A 20185-nucleotide genomic window follows, 5' to 3' on the forward strand; every position below is an offset into this window, starting at 1 on the left:
GCTGGGGAGCTCTGTCAAGGGTTCAGAGAGGCTGGAGCGATGCAGCAGGATTACGACTTTGCACCACTGATGTCTGTGGGTGCTTTTGACCTGGGTCTAACAAAGCTCATGACAGTGTTCTTGTGTTGCTTCATCCTCAGTTGCTATACAATCCCCAAAGAGTTTTTGGTTTGTTGTTGAAGCGCATAGTGCCACAAATCCTGTTTTTAAAATGGGTGAAATGCTGCCTGCTGTCACTCTGTTAGCTCCCATATACAGCGACTGTGGCTGCATGGTTAGTGGGTCCTCACATGAGGTCATCCACTTTTTCTAAAGGTTAAAGACCCAGAAATTTTTCTGGGTCATTCAAGCATTTACTTGTTTGTTTGAGTGTGTCTGCCTGGACTTGATAAAATAGCAGCAATTAGTATCATCTTTCTGAGAAACAGGAGTGATCTTATCAAATTTTGGGAGGAGGTTAATGCTAATGCAAGTTATTTGTGTGGCTTCACATTGAAGAATTTCAATTTGCAGCATGAATAGTTCAATTTCTATTTAGGGTGCAATTCCAGAGGAAGTGTAATTACAGTTAAGGAGTGTCACAGAACTGGTGAAGCATTAGGTTAGGAAAACACAGGAGATACTTTGGAAAACATTTTAGGGTTATGCCTTGCTAAATACAGAGGAGGCATAACTAAGCGAGAAACAACTTACTGCTCAGTTTGGCATTTCACCTTTCAAAGTATGAATGAATAAATAATGCTACTCTTGACTTTGTTGACTTGATTTTTGAAATATCCACTTCTGTTAAAGCCAGCATATATATGCAATTCTCTAAACGTCCAAAATGTAGTTACCTGCACCTAAATCAGAATTTCTTTTAAATTTGTCGTGTTTGAGCTATTTTTGTTAATGAGAAGATTATTCAGTATCATCTCAAAGCATACATAAATCTGCTCACTGGCAGAACTTATAATTCATTTGAAGTAGATAAAATTGATATTCATTTAATATGGACAAAATTTGAAGATGCCCATTTTTCTTCACTTTCACATTTGTTTTCCCTTGCACAGTATGAATACTTGATAGTGACCGTGGTCTTTCCCTGTACACACCTATTCAATCAAGCTTTGTTAATCTACTCATTTACAGCAATCTCTGCTTTCAGCAAAATATTGAGATGTGATCAAACAAAGCTGTCAGATTGCTCAGCGTCTGAAGCTGCTCATTACTGTTGCCTCTCTCAGCTGAATTATGATATTAAAGGCATTTATGAAATATTTGCATTGCTTCCTCTTACAAATACCAAATCATGGCTACACCACCATGAAAAAGGAAATAATGCTCATCTTGTGACACATTTCTTCCAAGACATGACAGCAACAATGATCTGTGGAAAACATCTATATACAGAACACATTTCACAGTGTCTTTTGGTTTGTTAATTGCTAAATCGTTTAAACAACAAGCCTCTCTATTGCATCCAGCTTGTCATTCTGCTCTCAGCAACAAAGGAAGAGCTGATGGGGCTAAAACCATTGGCCATGGTTTCATGAGCCCTGTGCCATGAACACATACATGACTTAAAGCTCTGTCCTGACAGGCTTAAACATCTTGTTAAATTGGGGCTGATAAGAAAAATGAAGCAAGTGGGCTGTAGAGCTGTGAAGGAACCAGGTCCGACAAGTATCTTAGTAATATTTTGCCCAAGAAAGGCATCATGGCACTGTGCCAGTTTAGTATCTGTTGGGTGTCAGATATTGCTGCTTCTCAGAGGCCAGCTGTGGTGTCCCAGCACCAGTGGTCAGAGGTGGTCTAGCATTATTTCTGTATCGGTGTTGAATGATCACCTCATGAATTTCTACAGCTTCTTCAGGACAGGGTAGGGCCTGGTCAGTGTCTGGGGAAAGAGTTACAGACAGAGAAATGTATTTGGCATTTGGTCCTGGTGTCTCTGTGGACGTAATAGCCTACTACAATAGTAGTGTGTGTCAGGTTAGGGGTTGGGCACACCAGTGCCCCTGTGGTACAATCAGACTGCATGCTGCTGCTATGCTATAGGGAAGGAGGAGGAAATCAGAATGCAGATGTCAAATAGGAAACAGTGAGAATAATGGATTGTGCTACTGCAGAAAGTGGGTCTGTGGGATGATGAACCTATCTTTCTGAAATGCTTTTTAGTACTGGATAAAGCTGTGCGGGAAACCACACATGGAGAGATGCCAGGCTTTGCAAGCAGTCCTCATGTCATCCAGGTTCATGCAAATGGTGTCTGTGACAAGATGGACCAAGAAGTGGTTCACACCTGTGTGAATGCTGAAGTAAACTCCTCATACTACTTAGAAAATACAGTCTTTAGAGAGCTCTCGAGGGAGCGATTCCAGAGTAATCACACAAAGCTGGAAGGCTTTCTACCTGAGGCAAAGGAAAAAGGGCCTTCATTTAGCACTGCAAAGAGGCGACAGCCTCGAGCTCTCCTTGCCCTCAGCTGTAGCTGGAAACATCATGTAAATAAAAGCAATTGCAGATGGCCAGGAAGCCTGTGTGGTGCTGAGGCACATCTGCTTGTTTCCCCTCGCTTTGGTATTGTTGTATGGTTTTTTGCATTCCATTGTATCAGTTCTGCTACTAAGACAAAAGAAAATATGCCATTGTTTTAACAAGGGCCATTCACTACAAGCCTGATGACAAAGCCCTTCCGCAGGCAGGCAAGATGCAGAGCACAGAAACACACTGCTGCAGGTTCATCCTTGGCAGCAGGGAACACCGCAGCAGTACGGATGAGGTGTTTAGAAGAGTTTCTGCATTTATGTTTCATTGCTCAGAGGAGTCTTTCCCAGCTGAGAGAATTTGCCCTGTGTTCAGTAAGTTTGATTCACCTGGGATAAACGGATAGGGGACAAGGCTCAGTGCATCTCAGACACATAATGTTGAGTGGCTTCCTGAGGTGTGCTTGCTGCTGTGGCTAGCTCTGTACAAAGCACGGGTGCTGGGAAGAAAACTCTGACTGCTGAAGCTGGTCATTTTCCTGCCTTGAGTGTGTCTGCTCCTGGGTTTGTTTTGGTGCAGAAGGTTTTTTGCCCTCCTCTGTCCCCATACTTTTCTTTCCTAGCTGTTTTTGTTTCTAACAGGGCTGGTGCACCTCTTCTCTCTCATAGGAGATGCTGGTGGTGGGGTGGGCAGCTGGCTAGAAGGAAGTAGCCTTGGCATGGGCTCTGTGAACTGAGCCAGGAGCTGACCTCAAAATAGCTGCGTGTGGGTAAAGATGCCAGAGACCCTGCCACCTCTGGTGTCCCTCTTTAGAGGTTGCTGAAGTATCCCCTGTGAGAGGACAGGACAGGGCACTGGGATGCCGGATCTGCCTCTGGATACTGTGTTGGAGATAAGGACGGTCATTTTAGCCATGAAATAATCTGGTTGGTGGCCTTTTGCCTTGCTGGCTGTAAACTTGTGATCTGATCTATACCTGGGCATGGGTTGTTCTTGTCTGGAAACATGGTTTTCTCTTGGAGTGGAAACATGTTTGGAGAGTAAGCACATAAAATAAGAAACAGTAGAGAACCCATGGTCCTTGGAGTGACCTGCTGTTGCCCCTTGGCACCTTTCTAAAATCTGTCTCTGTGCTACAATAACACACTTGGGATAAAATTGTCTGCCTTGTCTTCTGTGCTTTATTGCTTATAAATGTCATTCTGAAATACTTACTGGTGCATTTCTATTATTAAATAGCCATTTAATAAGATGGGATAAAGATTTTACATTTTGGCTTTTGCTTTCAATTTAACAGGCACCATTCACTGCAGTAATGGCTCTGGTAATCAGTTTTCAGTGCCATGTGACTGAAGTTTAGTGAGTCTGTCTGCTTTGGGCCAGCAGTAATCTGAAGTTAGAAACATTTCTTCCCTTACACTGAAAGAAATTGCCTTTGTGTTTCTCACTTTAATTTGTGCCTGTTATAAATGTGGGGCTGTTGAGGAACTCTGTCAGAGAGGACACACAGATGTTTGGAGTAATTTAATACTCGATTCTTTTTGCAAACTTTTTGACAAAATGATTTATCCTATACTTTATTACTACTTCTTTTCATTCTTACAACTTTGTATCTTTTGCCTGATAAATATTTATAATAGAGTAGAAATAAATTCAAACTAGAGCCAAGATATAACCTTTATGCTTTAGTAAGAGCTGAAAATATGACAAAAAGATTCAAGTGACCATGAAGCAAATATAATGAGAATATGGAATAAAATAGTTGCATCCTCAATGCAGGATAGTCCTTAAGGGATTTGTTTCCTTGCGAAATGTGTTAGAGCAGTGAGCTGCCTTGAGGAAGGACCTCTGTGTCCTAGTCTGGGGCAAGAGACACAGAGCTGATGTCCTGGGTTCTGCTTTAGGACGCCTGTGTTGTGTGTGTCTCTGCCTCTGTTTCCTTACCCATCTTACCTATTTGGTGATAATTAAAGCAGAACAAAATTTTCTTTCAAAAAATTCTATAAAAATTGCATATACTTGAATTGGCCAAATATTGAGTAATTTCGCTCCATTTAGTCTGTATCATCCTGTTTCTTTCTGCCGCTTTCAATTAATCTGTTGCTGAAACTGTTGACAGCACGGGACTGTCTCTGCTGCTCCCTGTCTCTCCACTTAGCACATGAGAGGGTGATGGGCTAAAGACTCTTGTCATCCCCTTCTGATGTGGTTTGGCAACAGATGGCAACAGGTCTTTGAGGAGAACCATGTAGTTGCTACTTCCAGCATCAACATAATATTTCAGTGCCAGCTGGGAGGGGGACGTGACATGAACCTGAACTGGTTTCTGGCCTCAAACATTCTTTTATCAATTAGCAGAACTACTGATGGATTTGACACAGCCTTGGGAGTGTCTGTGTGTCCTACAGAATGTGACCTGCTGTGCATAGTGATGATGATCTGCTCTACCTGGAAAGTTGGGGGATATGTAAATCAAATTTACAGTAGATTTTTCCCCACACCTGTTGGGTACACTGTATTTGTTTGTTCTAGAAAGGATAGAATGCAAAGCCTGATGTTTTCAGGAAGCAGAATTATGCACAGTATATTAGGTAAATATTACAAGTAGAAGCTAACAATATTGAAACTTCATCCAGGCAAGTTTTCCCAAGGAGTATCTTCAGTTCACTGCCATGCAAGCGCTGTTTGGTAACCAACTGATGTGCTGTGGAGTTCTGGTTTAATCAACGTGACACACAGCATCCATGCTGCTAAATAGAGCAGGAGCTAATGCTGGCGCTGGCCAGGACATTTCTTCCCAGGCATGCTGGTGACTCGTTTTCCTGCCACTGACCCAGCCATGTTTGCCATTCCTGTTGCAGTGCATGCCCTGAGCCTTGAGAGGAATAAATTATGTGTGATTTCGTAAAAAGAGAGACTGGCACAGTGCATGATGCCAGAACGAGGGTTAGCAGCCGGGGTCATGTCTCATAAGTAGGCAGGAGGGATGAAAGGGCAAGGAGAAGTTGCCACATTAAAGTAAAAGGCTCAGGGAGTGCTGAGATGAGAGGCGTGCTGAAGCTAAATGCAAGTGCCAGGGCTCCAATATGTCAATATCTGCTTTGCCCAGCTCTGGCTTATGGGTTTTAGCCAAGTCCAAATGGTGAGAAACCCCCAGCTCATCAAGAGTGGTCATCCTGGCTGTGAAGGCACTGGAAACAATCCCATCAGTGCTCAGGCTTACATTTAACATGGATTTAAATCCTCAGTTTAGTTTTAGTGCCTTTTTTAATCTCTTTTCTTTCTTTTTCTTCTTTCTCAAAATCAGCATTTTGCTCTCAGCAGTGGTTTTCTCCATTATCCTCATTTTGAGGGCACATGCATATTCACCAGTCTTCATCCTGTCTGGTCATACTTCTTGCAGCTCTTAGATATCTTCAGCAGCCCCTGACAGGAAGTATGCTTTGGTATTTTGGCCATCTTCATTCTCCTGTTCACCATATGCTGGGACAGATTTATGAAGGATTACATCTGCGCAATCACCAAACCTGTTTTGTGGCATCAGATGTTCCACTTGGCAGCACCAGGTGCTTTCCCCAGTCTTCCTGCTTTTTCCGTTTTAGTTTTGATCACTGCCCACAAAACAAGTGATCCTCCTATGGCCACCTAAATGGCTGCCATTTTCTTATTACCATGTGGCTCATCCCTCAGTGCTTCACACACTGTTCTGGCATTGCCAGCAAAACAACAAGCTTTGCTGCCTTGTGTTTCTTACAGACACGGGGCTGTTGGGCTGTTTGCACTGTTTGGAGATATGGTTTGAGCAACTTCTGACAAGGCAAAGTGATCTTGGTACTATGTTTCTCCCTGAGAGCTCTATACATGCTTCATCCTAACATAAATAATCCTTCAATCTTATCAGCCCATATGTCTGTCTTCTACTTAGTGAAATGGGATGGAACTTGTCCAGGAGTAGCTGGAAAAGGTGGGTTTGCTACTTTAACATTTCTGTCTTCGGAAGAAAATGTGTTAACTTGACAACTTGTTTGCTGTCTCTTAGTAGAAAGGAAGTTAAATTCATGCCAGGGTGGTGTCCCTCTTAGGGATTGTAATATTAGTCCCACTTGAGTTTGTATCACAGACCTTGTTGTGTTTCAGGATTGTTTTTGTGTTTTTTCTTTGTTTAGAACAGCCATCTGGGACCTGCTGTGTTATTTACCATAGAGATAATACACAGTGATACATTTTAAACTGCTTTTTAATGTGCTTCTGGCAAATTGTGTCTGTTGCTGTGTTAGGTGTGAAATCATCTTAAGAGGGACAAGCGATATTGGCATTTGTGCAGGCTTGTTGATTCTAACTAACATTTGCATTAGATAAGAACAGTAAATGCTGTCTTCAGTGAAGAAACGCTTTGCATTTTCGCAATGGTATTTTAAAGCGGAATATTGCTGGTTTGAGTGAGTCAGCTGAAATTACAGAAAATGTTTCCTTTAAAGTATCATCTGAATAGAAACAGCTGTCATATCACACAGAACCTGAAACAAAGCCTAGCACAAAACTTGGTTGGCACGTAATAACCCTAGTGTTAGAATCTGTAACATTTTAATTTCTTCCTTGGGATATCTTTTGTGCACTTGGAATAGTGCATTTGCATGTGAATGGAAAAAGCTAAATTATATTCCTAGGTTCATGCAAAGAAGCTAATTTCTAACACTATTAGAGGAACTTCTTCCTTTTTATTTCTAGCGTCATTGTATCAGACTAAAACTCCTCTTACAGCCATCAGTGTGTTTGTCAGCTGAAGTTCTGAGATCATCTAAATATTTTATGAGGTTCAATGAACAGTGAAAATAATCTTGCTAAGACCTGTCTCAGTAGTAAATTAACAAGTACAATAGTTTCTTATAGGAAGTCATTGGTAGTTAACTTAGTTTATGCTCGTCTTTCTATTGACTTTTGGGACCCCCTTCTGCAGCTCCACCAATACTGGTTCATTTTAGTTCAGTGAAAATGCCCTAAGTTTTTTTAAAAATGCATATATTTTGTTTTGTTTAGCAAACAAACAGAAAAAAACCCAAACCAGAAATATTATCCTATATAGGTCCATTCTGGTGCTGAGGCATAATATGAAATAGCATTTTTTGAAGGGCAATCAAAATGAAATCTTGAGTGTGTTTGAAATCGAAATGATCCGGAGGCACGGCAAGCACAAGGCATTTTATTTATTGCAAAGAAGTTTCACATAGAAGGAAGATAAGAGTGACTGGGTAAACAAGTAGCTTTAAAATAGGAGATAAAACTATAAAATGAAAGCAGTAGACTGATGGACAGAAAGTGTTATATGTCTGTTCTCTGAGCTATATTATCCATTTCACAAAGAATGAAGCAGCAGACTGACTTTTTCACCTCTCTTGCTGGCTACGTAAAATGGCAGCTACTGTATTTAGTCAAATTGTCACTTTAGATTAAGTATTTCTAGAAACTCAGCACAGAAATATAATCAACACACTGAAAGCCTTTCCTGAAAGGGGAGAGAAGGGTAATAGTAAAAAATGAATGGAATATTCAGAGCAACTCTTACTTTATAATATTTAGGGCTGGCACAGAATGTAGATGAAGAGGATCACAATCTCTTGCTGCTCTTGCTGGAGATCTCACTTTGCTTAAAAGGAGGATGTATCTGGGTCTTAAAAACTTGCTAATGGAGTGCTGCACTAAAGGCAATTTGCCTCTAATATTTTAAGTAGAACTCATTTCTTTCCTACTCCCTCCCACAGTGTCGTGGGGGGTTCCAATTTCAAAACTGAGGGTAAAACACAACCTAAAGAACGATGGTGGAGTGCAGATTAGCTGTTGTGACTGACTCATTACTGTGGGCTCCTTGTCATTAAACAAGCTCAGAAAAACATGCTTTGAAGTCTGTATAGATCTTTTAGCACTAAAGCAATAGGGCTTTGCTGAGGTTTATTAAAGCAGTCAGGGTGAGACGTGTGCTTCTGAATTTAGTGTGCAAATTAGAGACCTCAGCTTGAGGTTAAAAGGATGAAGAAGGTAAAAAATATAAATCTGAGAAATAATGTGGAAGTGTATTAAAGACTTTCCCTTGGTTTGACTTACTCCATTGTACCTGTGTGTTGTCGAGACTACAATCACCAGGTAACCTGATGTAGTGCATTGATTCAAGTTACAATCAATAGTAAAAAAAAAAACCACCCCAAAATACCCCAACCAAAATTGGAGATTGAGAGGAAACCTTTCACTATTGACTGTCTTGTGTCTGATGGCCTATCTGAGTCAATTCTGGAAACAGTTTAATTTGCCCTGTAGGTGTTTTATTTGAATAGCGTAGCAGGGATTTCATCAATACCAGTAAAGGCTCCCCAAGTATTTTTGTCTGAAGTCTCAAAGATTTTTCACATAGATTTTTATATATAAAACCAATACTTATCTGGGCCTTTGCAGTAGCTCTAATAAGTCCTCTTTGTCACCAACTATCTGAAATAGAGGGAGAAGTATATCCAGATGAAGATGCATAACACAAAGACTGTGTGTTTCATACAGGACAAGATTGAAATTAATGATGTTCATATCAGTGTTAACGCTTTGGGGGGATCTTTCCAAATACAGGGATCCTCAGTCATCCAACAACTTGACAGAAAGGAGTGTCCCCCACCAAAAAGTATAGCACAATTTAATCCCACTGAGGGAATAGAAATGAAAGTACAAGCACCAGCTCATTTGTCCGCAGTGTCCAATAGCACAGCTGTTTCTGACAGACGTGAGAATCTTGTCAGAATCATATCGCTATGCCTAGTAATAGCAGGACACAAACTGGTGGAGCCTTTAGGTGGCATCTCTGAGTTCCCATCAAATTGCTCATGTTACTTTAATGCCTGTTTTCATGACTGCACTTTAGCGTTAGCTGCTGACTTGCTTGGCTTTCATTGCGTGAGAATCTGCCTGAAAATGAAGCACTGTCTGGCTTGCTTTTTTCCTCCTTGACCAAGGATCTCCATACTTTTCATACTGAGTATTTTGGTACTTCTTAATCAATTAAAACTCCCCTTCTGTGCCCAATAATCTGCCTTCCTGCCTTCTCACTTCACTACACAAACATTATAGATGTAGGGGACTTTAAAGCTTTTATATGACTTCCCTTACACTCTTCCTGAACTTGCCTAGGGGATTGATTTTTAAAAAATATTCTTCCCAGTCCATGCCCTCTCCCGACAGTGCCAGCCCAAGGCACATTGCTTGCTGTTAAGTTATAACACTCCAGACTTGAGCATGCTTTTGGTGCTTTTGCTGCTGAGGCTGTCATTAAGGAAAGGGTAATTTGTGCATGATGCACCAAAATGATGCATCTGAATCTGAAATGAGGGGTTTGTAGTAAGTGGGAAAGTTGCATTTAAATATTTATTTTAAATTTCTTTCAAAATACAGAATAGTTAGTGCGTTAGAGCTGCAGAGCAATAACCATGCTTGTCGAATAAATGCTTGCCGTTTGATCAAAACCATTCATAACAATTAAAATCAAGATAATGGCTTTCATTTCTCAAACACCTTCTAGGCAGATGGATCCTCAAAAGCCCATGGCAAAACTATACAGTGTACAAAAGAATTGTTTTATCTTCACTGACTTCCTGTTGCCTCAGGGGCATGATGCAGCAGTTGTTCCAACTGAGTATGTGTTAAACATTGCCATGCTGTAGGGAGGTTTAATCTGGAATTTTCCCAAATGTGTGCTAATGATGTTTTTTGTTTGTATGAAAGGCCTCAGTACTATAAGAAGCAGATTGATCTTGCCTGAACCCTCACTTGGGAAGAGAGCGTGCTGCTCCCCCTTCTCCTGGCATTGTCTCTGAGCTGTCAATGTACCTGTACCCATCATTCTCCTTTTCTCATTCTCCTTTCAGTCTGGTATGTTGATATGTGTGGGTGCTAATTTATGCCTGTAAAAACAGTATATTATGGACAGAAGAATTGCTTTTATCTGCTAACAAAAAATATTTTCCATTCCCAATGGCATTCTTTGCTGATGTAACTGTTATCTACAGCCAAGAAAAATTTAACTAGAGAAACTGCAGTTTCTCAATGGGGGGAAGGTTAGGCTCAGACATTTGGTTTATATTGGAGTTAAACAATATTTAAAGTAACCAAAAGCAGTATTAGATCACTTGCACTAAGTTTTTAGCAGAAAAAAAACCCCAACAAATAAAGGGGGATTTGTGCTCAAGTGGCATTCACTTAAAGAGATGCTATTGTCATCTGATGTATTCTGTTATTATACAAAAGAGAGCATCCTTCCTCAAAATTATGATCTTTAGTCAGATGTTAGTAGAGGAGAAGATAGGAGTAGATGTATATCAGTGGAGAGGGGTTTTCATATGCTCAGGCAGACCAGGAATTTATAGTTCTGTAGTGTAATAATGGCTGGTAGTTCAGGTTTGTGTTCAACAGCCACGAAGCAAAATAGGCATATGAGGTCCATCCAGTGCTTGTAAGAACCATAGTGGAAAACAGGACTAAATGCTGCTGGATAACCAGTTTACATATCAGGAAAGAGTGGCTTCAGGCACTGCTGCAGAGTTTATGCTAAACGGAGAAGTGAAACCAGGTATAACCCCCTTAGAGGTGAACAGAGAACTTCATAGTTTAGAACGATGCACTTGAACACATGAATTGTACACAAGGCAGTCATGGGTATTGGTGGATGCACCCTGAAATAATTGTATTTTCAATCAAGACCAGCTGTCTCCTCACTGTACCTTGATAATTTTATTTCAGGTTTATTTTTTATTTCCATAAGTTTCAGATACTTCTGCTCAAGGGCTTAAAGAACCTGAACTGGAAACTCTGCTGTACAAACTAATAAATTGTAGGCATGTTAGTGTCCCTCCACTGACCTCAATAGTGATCATGTGGGCACATTTGCTGGTCAAGTAACAAGTGTTGTAATTCATGTACTCTGTGAATTAATTCTGCTTTGATAAGCAGAAGTTGCTAAGTGGTGTCAAATTATGGGTAGAAGTTTTATAAAGCAAGAGCTTTTTTTCCCTCTAGAGATGAGACCAGCCAACGAGTTTTCTGGTTTTTTGTTTTTTGTTGTTTTTTTTTTTTTTTTTTTTTTTAAGGAAAAATATGTAAAATCTGGTAGGCCAGATAAGGTTTTGCATTCCCAAAATCAACTTATTTTCTAATTTTTACATCAGAGCCACACTGTGATAAACACATTTTAAACACTATATCATGTCGTAATACAATAAACTTTACAAAACATAGTGTTATGCTAGCCATTACATTGATTTGTTACTTGCGCACCAAATAAATCAGTCCCTTAATAATAAGGATTTTGAAGAGCAGTCCTGAATTTAAATATGTTAATACCATACAAATTGCTTGTTTACATCTGTAATTTGTGGTGCTTACATGGCTTCAGATAACATACAACTTCTTGCATAGTCTCCAGTTGCAAAACAATAGGTTTTGTAGCTGTAACAACTTGCCGTTTTGTACACTACTGATTTTAGTTAATAAAATTCTCATTATTACCTTTTCCTATAAGAGATTGTTGGACATAGCCAGAATTAGGTGCACACATTTTTATTACAGAGAACAATTTACCATGCTGCCTTGCAAATCCTGTGGATTTGATCAGTGCTCTCCAGCAGTATCACCATCAGAAGAGTTTATTAGAAATGGGGATGGGGACAGCCTGATTTTGGCACCTGTTAGGAATGAAATGGGACACTGTCTTTAGTGAACTACTTGAATTTCTCAATTTCTTTGTCTTTCTCAGCTTTTCATCTCATTTCAATTTCATTTACTTGCTTCAGGACTCTTGAAATTTTTCTGGTGCTTCATACATTGACCCCTTCTCTCCTGCCTCTTCTGACACCTTTCTTCTACACAAAGACTTTCACAGACAGATGTGAGATTAGAGCATCTCAAAGATATGTTTTTATGAACTGTGATTTTTATTACGTATCAACATTGGAGCTGGTTGCACAACAAGCTGCCCCAAAAGGTACACTGGGCAATGTTTCTTCCATAGAAAAAAGTAGAAGGCAAGGTGAAGGCACTGACGGTTCAAACCCTATGGCAGGGGGGTTGGAACTAGATGATTTTAAGGTCCTTTCCAACCAAAACCATTCTCTGACTCTACTTTAGGAATAGCAACTCTCTCAGCCTTCAGTAAGGAAAGGAATATGCCTTTCTGCAATTTCTATAGAACCCCACCATAACAAACTGTCATAGAGCTCTTCATCTAAATGGATATTTGTCTAAGAAGAAATGAGCCCTAGTTAAAACAGCCCATTAATTTCATCAGTTTAACACAAATTCTTGCTAGTCCTAATATGGCAGATGTAAAACTCAGTGATATGGCTATGGCTTTGCACAGTGACTGCTTATGGGCTCATGAGAGGCGGCCTGTACCACCTTAGCCATGCTGCAGAATCTCCCTGTGATGGTATTTTCACTCTGTCTCTGTTGGCAATAAATTTTTGAAACTTCCAAAATTCAGCTGGTGACATAGCTTATTCAGTTGGCTTGCCACCACATGTATGTATTGTTTCTTTTGTTTTCCTTCCTTTTTCTCTCTTCTGAGCCTGAATGATAAATGACCGCTCTAATTAGCTATTCAGCAAAGGTAGGAACTCCTTGAGCTTTACTGGCTACTGAAATTCTATCTTTAATACATGTACTTCTAGGCTGAATGTGATTTGTGTACCGTAGCATAGTTACTAAAACCCCTGCTATTTCATGAGGAAGAAAATGTGCTTTTTAGTTCAATAGAAGACATTTTTCCTGTGTGTTTTGCAAAATGTAACTAATTTCTTTTACACTTTCATTGATTGGATTTTGCAATTCAAAACATCTTTTACTAGTACACTTGTATGTATTAAAGTGAAACAATTTGTCTGAAATGAGATGCTTCACGCTCAATTATATCTAAATTTCTCATCTACAACTCTTGATTTCAATCGTGGGTTATCTGTGCAGCTATTGAGGCTGAAACAATGTAGAAAGGAAATGCTGTTATTTTCAATTTGTAGCAATTATACTCAGAGTGAGGCAGATGTGGTGGTTTTGAGCTTCTGCATGTGGCAGAAGGCAGGCAACTTGTGGAAATGTTGGCTGATTTCTATTATACCTGTGGCTGTCTTTCGTGAGTATGGACTGCTGGACATAATGTCAAAAAAAAAAAAAAATCCCTTTGAATACAGCAGTAATCTAAGATGCAGTTAAGCCCTCCCATGCTTAGGATGGCACTTAAGTGTTACCAGAAATAAGGCTTGACTGTGTTTTTTGTGAAAGATATGTGAGAAAGCTTTCTTGTTTTGAGGCCAGAAGTAGGTGCCTAAACTTCACTCTGTTGTCACATGAGAATGTTAAAGTCAGTGGTATTACTTGTATGTGTCCTTTGAGGCAAATTAGCAAGAAATGGAGAGCGTTAATAAAGCCTGGATGCACCTACTCCCAGTAAGTTTGATGCACCCAAGAGGAGTAAAACACACTGCCTTTATTTAATTAATAGAGTCTGGAATTAAGTGTCTACCACAGTACTCTCCAGAATTGAATAGTTGCACACTGGAGCTGAAATCCTCAGAACAATGTTGGGAAGTTGAAAGTGTGCATTGCTTGGCTGAATTGGAAGTGGTGAAGCCACTGTTGGTATTATTACTATAATTGTTATTCTAGTAGGACCTGGAGGACTCAGCAAAGTTCTGGATCCAATTAAGCAGGTTTTTTCCAAGATACAACAAAAGTATTATTTTGTCCAAATATTATTTAGTGAATTATATTTGTAAGTTGCCTTGGAGCAGTGAATAGGAACTACAGCCCTCTGCACATAGAGCTATAAGCCTGCAGAGGTGGCCATCAAAATGGAGTTTGCAGACTGACTCAGACTCACAGAGATTTTGTAAGATGTACACTGATTCCTAAGGCACAATCAATTTTTTTTTTTTCAGTCCTTTGAGTGCTCATTAGGCAAGCAACTGCGACCATCCATGAATGATTTTCAGATTACATTTCTTTTTGGGTATAAACATAATATAGGTTGTTAAATTAAGCATTGCAGATTGTAAAAGTGGCTATGGGCCAGATTTAATTCCTACATTTAGTAGCCAAAAAAAAAAAGTTTCAAAGCAGTCCTGCTGATCAGGTAATGATGATTATAATTAAGCTGCATTCTGTTAAAGGTTACTGTCAGCAAAATAAAATGCTGGCTAAGGTGAAGAACATGAAAACTGCAATGCACTACTAAATTGAAAACCTGCCAGGTTACCTGCAGCTTGTGTGTTCCTCAATCATTCTGAAGTTAGATGAGTAAAGGAATTAGACTTGGAAAGAAATACAAATACATTATTACCTTTCATTTTGGAATGCTCAGGCTAGTATCTATTTGTAAAGCTAGAGCTTCAGCTTCATACAGTGTGAAAAGTGATTGTACTATCTAATCCCTGCAAAGCAGAGAGGAGTCATGTTTTAAATTGCATTACAGAAATACCAATAGAGAGTTTTCAGTTTCTTTAGTCATACCATTCAGAGGAAGCTAAGTGCTGAGAATCTGCAAATTGAGTCTTTATAAATGGACTGGAGTTCTGCAGAGTTTCTTGTTTGGATGTTTTAGATTCTCTAGTATCCAACATGTCTTTTGGATTTAAAAAAAATTAATAAGATTGCATAGTTGTCACTAAGATGCTCCTGATTAGAAAAAAACCTCTAAACAAATGGAATTTTATCGATGTCATCTGCTGTTTGGAATTATTAGGGTCTTTCCTACACTATAAATTTTTTCCTGTCTCATTCCTAGAAATACAGACTTTTTGAATGTTGTGCATAGGAAGTTGTTGGGTTGTGCAGGTAATTTGGAGCATGTTCAGACCCTTTACTTTTTCTTTTTGTTTGTCTAAGATGTTTTCTTCCACCATTGTGGAAGAAAATATGTCATTATGGCATATTTCATTGCCATAAATAAGTTCATGAACATTGTGGATGATTCTGCCTTGCACAAAGCAGATGTAAGGTTTCATAGATATAACTTGCAGGTCCTCCTAATTCCAAAGTGCAATTTCTGCCACATGTTATTAAACAAAACAAACCCCGAAACTGAAACACTGGAAGTAGTTTAGGCTGATAATTTGCTCAGAGTTTTCCTGGTAAAGGCTGAAGTAGAAGAACAGTTTTTTCCAGAATTGTGTCTTATTCTTGGATGTATTTATATGACCATCTCTGTCCAGGTCTTACTTCAAGGAAAGCTGAAGTCTAGCGAAAGACTATGAAAAGATATTCTGTTTAGGTCTATCTCATCTCCGGCAAAATTCACAAAAGTAACAGTTGTAAAGGAACTGTGTTTACTGCAAATTCCTACATTTTGGATGAATGTGTTTTTCTTACTGAGGACTTGTTTTGCTATCACAGATGGAATGTAGAATATATTATTACTGTATCCATCATAAAATAGACATTTTTTCACTATTTTTAAATACATAAATCTCATGAATATTGGGAGACAAGTTTTGCCTAGGAGCTAAGCCCCACCGTTTCAGCTATAGTAAAGTGGGAAAAATACATTAAGAAGATTCCCCCTTATTTTATTAATGAGAGGATGCTGAAGAGATGTAAGGAGGAAGGGGAGAGGGAGGCAGCAGGAGAGAAGAGAGGCTCAAAGAGCCAGCCTGTGCTGAGGGAAGGTTGCAGGAAAGTGGGTGAAAAATGAGTCTGAATTTAATGTTGGGGAGAACACACTGGGAAGGGAGAGAGTTGCTGAATTACAGCTAAAATAGCTGTGGAGACACATGTGTAAGAGGAAGAAAGTGAGGTAAATATCTATTTCCCTTGGAGGTGATTTTGAATTTTATTTAAAAGGCTTTCCTGGAAAGTGCCAAAGCTGGATGCTGTGACACGAGCCCAGGCCTCAATCTCAATGGCTGCTTATATAGTGCACTGAGCATCATATATTTGAATTATTAGAGACTTATGTGTGCTTAAGTGAGAAGTGCTTAAGTACATGAGAAGTAGAAATCAAATGGGCACAAGTGTAAGACCATGCAGGCAGCTTGTATCTGGCACTGGAACCCATTTTGTGTCTAAAGGTGGCCACCGGGTGCAGCCCCGTCAGCCCTGATTGCTGTGGTAGTGGAGGCACTGCATGTGTGATTGCAGTGTACAGTTACAAAAATAAAACTTCTCTGCTGTATAAAAACTGAAAGTGTCTTGTCCTTATGTGAAGGTGTCTGTCAGTCTGCTTTAAAAACTTTAAAAACTGCAGATTGGAGTTTACCAAGCGAACTAAATGCCTTCAGAGAAGTTATAATGAGCTGCTAGGAAAAAAAAAAAGGTCATGGTTAGGTAATTTAAGCAACTTTGAGAAAAATGCTGCAAATGTGTTTCTTTTTCCTGTATCTTTGAGGGTGAGAGAGGACTGGTATCTCGTTTCCGTTCCAGAGCGTTTCCCTGCCACTGGGACCTGTTGGGGTCACACTGCTGTGGGGGGATGCAGTCCTGGTATGAATATGAGGCTATCTAATATTTTATCATGGCACTCAGGCTGGGGCTGACCTGGGGCTGCAGCTCCTTGTGCTGAGGTTTCTGCAGCCTCAAGCCATGCTGGTCTGTTCACCATTCCAATCCCTCCCCACAGCGCTGGGGCATATCATGCCTGTTTTTCCAGCTCTGAGACCACTGTCAGGATGCTCTCTCCTGCTTCTGTTTAAGTCCATGTCTGATGTCTGTGTGGGCAGCACGGACATCAGAATCAGTAAGTTTGTCCTTCCTTGGGCAACGTGGTTTGATGGTTGAGAGTTTGACAACATGCATTCCTGCTCTTCAGTTAGTCTCAGTGCAAGGTTATAGCTGCAGAGATGGTGGTGGATGTAATTTTTATTGTACTGTTGGGAACAGGATTTTGCTAGAAATATAACTGATGCTTTGCAATGTTTAGTGTTGGTTTTAACAGAGAGTTATGTGCAAGTTGAAATAAAAGTCACAGTTTATATGTCCCTATTTAATAGAAAATATGTACAAGCTGGCTTTTATTTTTGGACATATTCCTTTCACCAGCATCACACCTGATCTAACAAGGCAGGATTTCTTAAATTTTTATGAACTGAAGATTGCTGCTATATCAGGAGAAACTAAAGTCTAAACCAGTGAAATCCTTTTACCGTTATGGTAAAATCCAAGGTGTCTGAATAAAAGAAACTTGCTGGCTCTTTTGTTGGTTTCAAAAGACCTTAGTTAAATGCAAACATTTAGGACCTTGAACCAGAGAAAGGCTTAATATCACCATCTTATTTTCACAACAATTTAAAAACAAAATAATACCAAAAAAACCCTCAGACCCCAACAAAAAAAAAATCCACAAGAAATGTTGGCCTGAGTTTTGTTGGGGACTACGATTAGAGTTATCAGACATTAACGATATAGTTCAGGTTCTAATTTTCCTGTTTGACTCATAATTAGAGTCATGGTTTATTTGTCCAACTCTCCAAGGTTTTGAAAGAGATCCCTGAGCAGTTTGGTACTCTCAAACTATTTCTTTAGTATCTTATTGCTGCATCTCACTGACACTTGACAATCTGCATATAGCTGTATTGAAGATTTCTTTTTCCACATGCATTTTATCAATATGATATATCCATGAATTTTTAATGTTCATTTTTTTCTCATTTTCTCCTGTGAAATACCAATACTTACAATGAAATAAAGAAATCCTACCATTTAATTTTTTTTTTTAATTTTTTAATTTTTTTTAGTTTGTGTGTTTCTGTCTCTGCTGGTCAAGCTGGAAAGATTATCTTCTTCCTCTAAAACTTACAGTATTCTCTCATTTTGCTGCCTTCTGTCCTTTATTATTCCATTACAAGCCTGCAACTGAGTGTGTAGGCTATCTAAGGTACAGACTGCCCTCACATAACCTACTTGACTGCTCAGCATAAATGAGATTTTTAATGGTCTGGTTACTTGTCATTAATTGTCTGAGACAGGCTTGAATTTTGTCACACATCTTGACCTTTATTGAACCAACAACTCTGACAAATATAAAGGTCATGAAATTCTGGCCTTAGCACCTCTTTATAGAATTACTTTGATCACATATGCCAACATCCAAATCTCTGGTCCCTAAAAGTGCTTCTATAAATACACATAATTATTTTAGTACCTGAGTGGAGCTGGAATATTAAAATATACTGTACATTATCAGAGGTTTAAGTAGTTCCTGCTCCTCTGACACCAGTCTGCTTCAGTCTTTGAAGGGAAAAAACAATCCATTCAACTTAAACCCACCCTGTTTTAAGGTTTAGTACTGTCAAAAAAATTGTGCTTCAGATCCTAATGTCCTTAGGTGTGCTTTTTAGAAAGCTGTTTATGGTGGTTATGTCAGGAGCAGTTCAGAGTTGCAGAAGATGGAGGCGAAGAGCAGAGCCACCGTTGCTAGGTGCTGCCTAGCTGTGGCCTACCTTTTCATCCATCTTCACGTGTCTGTCTTTTCGCATGATATGAGCTGAGTAACGCTTGGTTAACCTGTGTGTTTGTTCTTTAAAACATGGAATAAAGAGTTAGAGGCAGTAACAGTAACTTTTTATTTGGTAAAAATAGATGGACAGACTTGAACAGGTATCCCTCCATGCAGAATAAACAATGCTAGCAGGATCTTCATTTCATCCTATATAAAAAATTAACAGTTTTTGTGGAGTTTTGCTGTGTCTGTAGAAGTCGAGGAGAATCAAAGTTTATAAGCAGTCTGTAAATCAACCTCTTATTTAAATATTGAGCTTCATACATTCTGTATGAAAGCAGTCAAGTTTGGCAACTCAAGTTTTTGAGTTACTGAGACAATGTTTAGTGCATTTGAGTTCAAACTAAGCCCCTACCACCCACAAAAAACCCAAACCAAAAAAGCAGGCAACAAAAATCCAAAAAAGCACTTACTTGTGGAGTAGCTTTTCTATTTGTGAGTGTGATTCATGGCCTACTGGTGTTCCCTGTAACCTTTTCATTAATGTAGGGCACAGTTGTCTACCCACGTGTGCTGTTCTCCTAGTCTCACAGGTCTGTAGCTATTAATAGTCCTTATTTTTAGGCTTTCTTGAATGGTGGTTTTCTTTCCTTGCAGTTCATTTGTCCTAGGTGTTTAGGAGTCTTGTAGCTTTGACTTTTGTGAGCTGTAATTGGGGCCAGATGCTCTCTTGTGTCAATATTCTCTAAAATCTGTGAGGCTAGGAAGACTGCAATTTACAGTTGTGCTTGTAAATGGCAGAAGCAAATATACTAATGAACCTGACATATGGCTTTACATGAGAAAATTCTCAGTGGCATTGCCTTTGATTTTAGGTGCATCCCTTTAAAGCTGCTCAAGCTGCATGAATTTTTGGGTATGGTTCATGCCTGTGAGTAAGCAAGGCATTTTATATATGCCATTTCAAATGTCTGTCCTTAATTTTATGAGTAAGTGATAATCAGTCTAAAGTAAGCAAGATATTGAAAGGTTACAACTAGAGAATGGCAGTAATTCAGAACTCTCACTTTTATGGTTGGGCTTTTCTCATTGTGCTTGGGGTAGAGCACTCCTAACAAGGGCTGAAGAACAGTATGTGTTAGGTAATGGCAAGAATTGTAAAGGATAGGGATTTTGTGTTACAGGGACACATGCAAACAGTGTGCTTTGGTTTTATTATGCATATATCTACCACCTATCTCAAAGGAAGACAATCAAAACTTGAAA

Source organism: Strigops habroptila, chromosome 9 (genome assembly GCF_004027225.2).
Source record: "Strigops habroptila isolate Jane chromosome 9, bStrHab1.2.pri, whole genome shotgun sequence".
Lineage (NCBI taxonomy): Eukaryota > Metazoa > Chordata > Aves > Psittaciformes > Psittacidae > Strigops > Strigops habroptila.